Here is a 6,322-nt window from a genome sequence, read left to right as displayed (position 1 = left end):
GAATGAAAAAATGAAATTTCTGAAAGACGCGAACCTAACTTTCTCTCATTTCTAATTTCTTTCCAAACTTAATTTAATTTCCTTCATATCTTTCCTTGAAAGCCTACTACTTTGGTAATTTCTAAAATTTCGAAATTTCCTTTTAACTACATATTCTTTAAACCTCGAAGAAGTGAAAAATCTGAAACAAAAATGCTCGATTTTTTCAAAGATCTAGACCGGAACCTCCCCTTAAGTAAATTTCCAAACTAGCCACGTGTGATTTCTGAAAATCAGAAACACGCGTGCACTTCTCACACGAAAATAACAGTGTCATTCACGACTTCAATATGAATAATTTCACTAACACTGATAACAAAAATTCACAAAAATTGCTGAAAATTAACGTACAACTAAAACTCCATGTCTAAATCTTCCCAATGATTCACCTTCGACTAAATCAAACGGAGTTCGATTCGATTCAACTGATATTCTGATAAAGCAGATTACAAAAGTAGCTAAAATTAAACAAAAATAGGGTTAGTAATAACACAGATTACCAAAATCACAAGAAAATCCACAGAAAACCTACAAGTAACCAAAAACTTCTTCATCTATCATGCGCGAGTCCTCGAATGGTTCAACAAGTCCGAATTTTTCTCTGTCCACCATGATCGTCGATTAATTCGCGATTAGCCTGGAAAAAAAAAATCGGTCGTTCAATAATCCTGGATTATATTCCGAGAGAAGGTCGCGGGGACCAGTTTTCATGGGGAACAGTTTGAGAACCGCCGTAAGGTGTCTGTATAGCGCATGTCTGTTACCCCACAAAGGGGTGGAATATCAGGCTTCCGGGAGGCGGAGTCGTATAGACGAGCCTCATGGCTACGAGTTTTCCCTCTTTTCGTCGTTCTTCGAACGATAACCTTTAACCTTATCCCGGTCGACTGTTAAGTTCCGCCGAACTTGCAGATGCGGCTAAAGTTCATTCGACTTGAACGTTTCGCGCGCCTCGATTAACGAGCCACCGTTTATATTCATCGCTACGCCGAATATGGGACGTCGTTTGCGGTGGAGAAAAGGAACGAGGTGGTAAGAGGAGAGAGTTTGCGGTGATCGTTTGTGGATGTACACTTTTGATTCGTGGGAATTCAATGGTTGTGGGAATAGGTAATGTTTTTGGTCTGATTGTGGCATATTGAAATACGCTACCGGCCAATTTACACAAATATTGAATCTGCTGTTAATTTTTTATAGATTTGAAACGACGTTGTAGAGATCAATAGCAATTTACCCCATTTCGATTGGTATTAATTGTAAAAAGTTCTTAAAATTGCTTACTTGGAAATTTTTATGTAACTTGCAACGCACAGTGATCCCAAACTTTTGCCGGTAGTGTATGTGGAATGTGTGAGGGGAGTGGTAGGATCTGTTCGAATGTTGAATGGAAACATTGAACGGTGAAAAATTATGGTATTTGTTTTTTAAGATTGGAAGATGAATTAAGTTCGAATAGAAGTTCTGAAATAAATTCAAATTTGGAAATTCATGTTCAAATTAAATTTGGAATGCAAATTTGAAATTCAATAACAAATTAAAAAATACAAATTCAGATTTATATTTGAAAAGTCGAGTTTATAATCGAATTTAAATACTGAAGTTCAGATTCGAATTAAAAACTTCAAGTTCTTATTTATTATAAATTAAACCTGAAGTCTAAATTCAAATTTAAAATAGCAGTTCAAATTGAAATTTAAAAACAAGTCCAAGTTCAAATTAAAAAATTCCAATTTCCAATACAAATTTAAAAACTGAAGTTCAGATTTAAATTAAATAATTCAAGTTCACATTCAAATAAAAATTGCAGTCTAAATTAAAATTTAAAATTGCAGTTTAAATTGAAATTTAAAAACAAGTCCAAATTCAAATTAAAAAATTCCAATTTCCAGTTGGAATTTTAAATTGCCTATAAAGGACACAAAGATCAATCTCCTCTCAACAAAACCCAATCCACTGCACCAAATGCAAACCCACCAATTTTCCAAGAACCAACCCAAAAACTTAAAAAAGAGTCCAACAAACCGGTCACCTGACTATCATCCAAAACGCAGCAAGTAAATAACAAATCGCCTGATCTAAAACGCGATAGAAAAACATGTTGTCGATGGTATCAGCCGTTCCACCGACAAGTAAACCGATCAGTCTGCATAATGTGATTTAAACGTCACCCTAACGAGATCAGCCGCCCTATGGTTGCAAGGTTGACGATCGCGAAGGGTGTAGAGGAACGATTAATCCGTGACTTTTAGTCCGGGATCGAAAGCGTGATATCCTTGGCTAGGAAACGAGACGAGGGAGCCAGCTGTCGACGGGGCAGCGGCTGCATGTACAATATCACCGTGGCTTTTGGGGGATCCAAGATGACGGTCCTCTTCCGTCGCCACGTTACGCTTTGCAGGGGTGGAGAGAGAGAGAGAGAGAGAGAGAGTTGCAGAACGTCTAGCTGGCGTCAGCTTGCAAGGGAAGAAAGGAACGGCTGACCCTGCGGACCAGACCATGGAAAAACTGTCCCTTCGAAGGGTTATTGATGTATCAGCGAAGTACGCTGAGATGAACTTTCGTGTGAAAGCTTCGATGGAGAAAATTTGAGTAATTCGAGATATTCTTTGGGAAAATTGTCAGACGAGAAGTGGAGAAGATGATTCTTCAGTGATCTCTTCGAAATTTGACTGTCGGTGGTTTGCCATAATTTTGGGTAAAAATTGGCTGGAGAAAGTTTGAGTAATCCATGGTATTCTTTGGGAAAGTTGTGGAGTAATGAAAATTTTGGTGGGTGGAGGATGATTCTTGAGTGATCTCTTCGAAATTTGAGTGTCGTTGGTTTGCCATAATTTTGGGTAAAAATTGGCTGGAGAAAGTTTGAGTAATCCATGGTATTCTTTGGGAAAGTTGTGGAGTAATGAAAATTTTGGTGGGTGAAGGAAGATGCGTCTTCAGTGATCTCTTTGAAATTTGACTGTCGTTGGTTTGCCATAATTTTGGTGAAAGCTTGGCTGGAGAAAGTTTGAGTAATCCATGGTATTCTTTGGGAAAGTTGTAGAGTAATGAAAATTTTGGTGGATGATTCTTGAGTGATCTCTTCGAAATTTGAGTGTCCTTGGTTTGCCATAATTTTGGTGAAAGCTTGGCTGGAGGAAATTTTAGTAATCCAGAAATTCTGAGATGAGAAATGAAAACTTCAGTGAACGAGGAAAGATGCCTCTTGAATGGCCTCTTCAAAATTTGACAGTCCTCAGTTTGCCATAATTTAAGTACGAAAAAGCTTGGATGAAGAACATTTGAGTAATCCAGAATTTTCTTTAGAAAAATTCTCAGACGAGTATTGAAAATTTCAATAAATAAAGAAAAACACTCCTTGAGCGATCCTCTCTAAAATTTAACGTTGGTTTTCCATATTTCCATATTCCCTCCAAAATTCTTCCAAAATTACTATCCAATCTCACGATAGTAAAATCAAAATTTCCAATTAAACAATCCTCCAAATAATTCCTCTCCGCAGCTTCAGCCATGTTGGATCACATTCTTTTATTTTAACTTACGGACTTACGTCGCTAGATTTACATAAAATATACTTAATCGATACAGCTGCGTGTAGTATGCTCGTAATGTCAAGAAAAATATATTGCACGTACGCTACATCCTCGTTTTATTTAATTTTTTTTTCTTCGCCTCTTTTCTTCTTTTTACTCGTAGTGCGCGAGACATCTTTTGTGACTGCATAAAACGGTAGAACATCGTAACACATTCTCAAACAGGGAGAAAAATACATATTTTCTGGCGGTAATACTAAGCTCTCACTGTCTCCACGGAAAAAAGACAGACGTCCAATTATACAAAGTCCTTCGAACGAAAGACACAATTTCTTCTTTCAATGTATATATGTATCTTCTTCTGAAATCAATTGAATCGCACACTTGTTCATCACGTCGAATCAAAAAATATCCATTTCTCGTGCCGAAATCAAATACAACAATATTCTCACACTCACACACGTACAGTCATACACTCTCGTTTTAAAACACGTTCTTCGACGAAACAAAGTTACGTTTTCTTCTTCTTTTCCCCTTCCATTTCTGTAACAAATATATTCCTCTATGTGTATATCTATATATATATATACTTCGTCTCTTTTAATAAAACTTCGCAAACGGGCCGCAAAATATCTCATCTTCAGCAAAGTTCAAAAAGATCAAAGACACACGCTCTTCTTCTCTCTACTTCCCCTCGTACAAAACTATAACTCTTTCTCTCGCATTTTTCATCGAGAAAACACCGGAGCGTTCTCGTTTTTTTTTTTCTAAAATACCCTAGCAACCGTCACCGGTCGATTACTACGACTCGTTCTCGTTTTATTAATTCTTCAAATAAATGCAGATCATAGACGTTTCACAGGAAACGAACGATTAGAGAAGGCTTGTCAGAGATCTACATACGATACAATATCAAAAAGAAAAAAAAAAAAACGATCAGATCCTTCTGTTTCACGAATATCAATGTACAAGTGCTTCCCCTTTTTCAGACAGGAAGTCGATTTGTTAAGGTATATACAGCCAAAAACCATCGAGCTATTTACACGAATAAATTAATCGTTTGTTTTTCTCGTAGAAACGATGAAGATATAGTCTGAGTGAAATCTGTGAATTTTACTGCAGTGGCTAGTTTTTTTTTAAATATTTCTTAACACGTCGACTGTACAGTGAAATTTATTGAGCAGCACACGTTTTATTCGACATTTTTGTTCATCTGGTCATTTGTATTATTCAGAAATGTTTAAAAATGTTTAAAAATGTGAATGATCACAGTGACAGTCAACGTGTTGACCAATTTTAATTAAATCGATTTCACACAGACTGTAAGAAATACAGAGTGTTTCGTGTAAGTAGAATTTGCACGAAACAAACTGTGTTCTTCGACAATCAATGCACAATTAAGTTTGTCAACAATTGTTATCCATGGAGTCTTCGATTAATTACACTTATTTTTCCCTTCGAATAGAAAAGAAAATACAACGAAATCTGAGAAGGCTTTTCCGTGTTAGAGGAGAGAAAAAGGATGGGAAAATACCTGGATTCTTGCTGGAGGAAGAGAAGGACGCTCCTCTAACGAGATCCTACCGTGGCTTCGTTTCAATTCTGAGACGTAAAACAGCTTCCACCGGTCTCTCTTCGTGTTAATATTTGCAACGCTCGACGTTCTCAAAGGACCGTATCCCGCTGCTCCTCGCGACGTCTACCCTCAAACAGGCCGTGTTTACTCCCTTAGGAAATTCTTAGACGCACGTCGTGAAACCGACGATACGGTTTTTAATTAAGAAACCTGTGGACAAACGTTTCCAGAGGGCAAAGTCACGTAGAAAATTTGAAAAAAAAAAAAAAGAAAATTTTTGATGAATTTTTCTGACATTTTCAGAATTTATAATTTTGATTTTCTATTTGTAACTTTTTTGAAGCCTCAAACCACTATTGATGGATCTGAGGATAGTGGGAATTAAAAGTTGTAACTGTAAAAATAACAGAATGAACTTCAGTTAAACGAGTATGAATAATACGTTTCTGATTCTTTTCTTGTACGTTCCTTGGACGTTGCAAGCCACGAAAATTGATGAATAGTTTTACGCCATGCTATAGAAGCCTTCCGTTGCATCTTCTTGCCTAGGAAAATTAAATTAATTTCGCTGTTTTAAATAATTGCGAAACAAAGTATGAATTCTGTTTTTAGAAACTGCAGAAAGCTTATGTCTAAAAATAAAAATTGTCTCGTGATTATATTAAAGCTGTTAATGCACGTATTTCTCAGTCCACGATCGCACTTAAAATTCCGAAGTTGTTAAAGAAGTACAAAACAATTTTAAGCCAATCACAACAAGAAATAAATAAGAATTGAAAACAGCGTTATTTCCTATTTAAAATAATTTCCAAAATAAATCCAACGAATTTTTAAACAACATCCAGGTCCTTTTAATACCTATAAAAGACCAAATCGTCAGAATTCCCGATCACAAGCCTTCCGTGCCTAATTAATTCACAAATCGTCGCCAGTGTCGCTCTACAAATATCCTTAGGAACTTTCGTTTTCAATTTTTCCTCCCGAAAATATCATCTGGTAAGGCGAACGATACAATCCAGAAAACAACTGACGAAAAAACAATTACAATCCAAAGACACTTATCTCCCCCTCTCCATGTTTCAAACTCCAATGATTACAATATTCTCACAAAATTTCCCCGTCGTCGAGGCTCACAAGCACCGCACAAAAAGCGTATGTACCAATAGACACCGTGAGA

Source organism: Habropoda laboriosa, unplaced genomic scaffold (genome assembly GCF_001263275.1).
Source record: "Habropoda laboriosa isolate 0110345459 unplaced genomic scaffold, ASM126327v1 scaffold87, whole genome shotgun sequence".
NCBI classification, from domain to species: Eukaryota; Metazoa; Arthropoda; class Insecta; order Hymenoptera; family Apidae; genus Habropoda; species Habropoda laboriosa.
Note: the sequence above shows the minus strand (reverse complement) of the source record.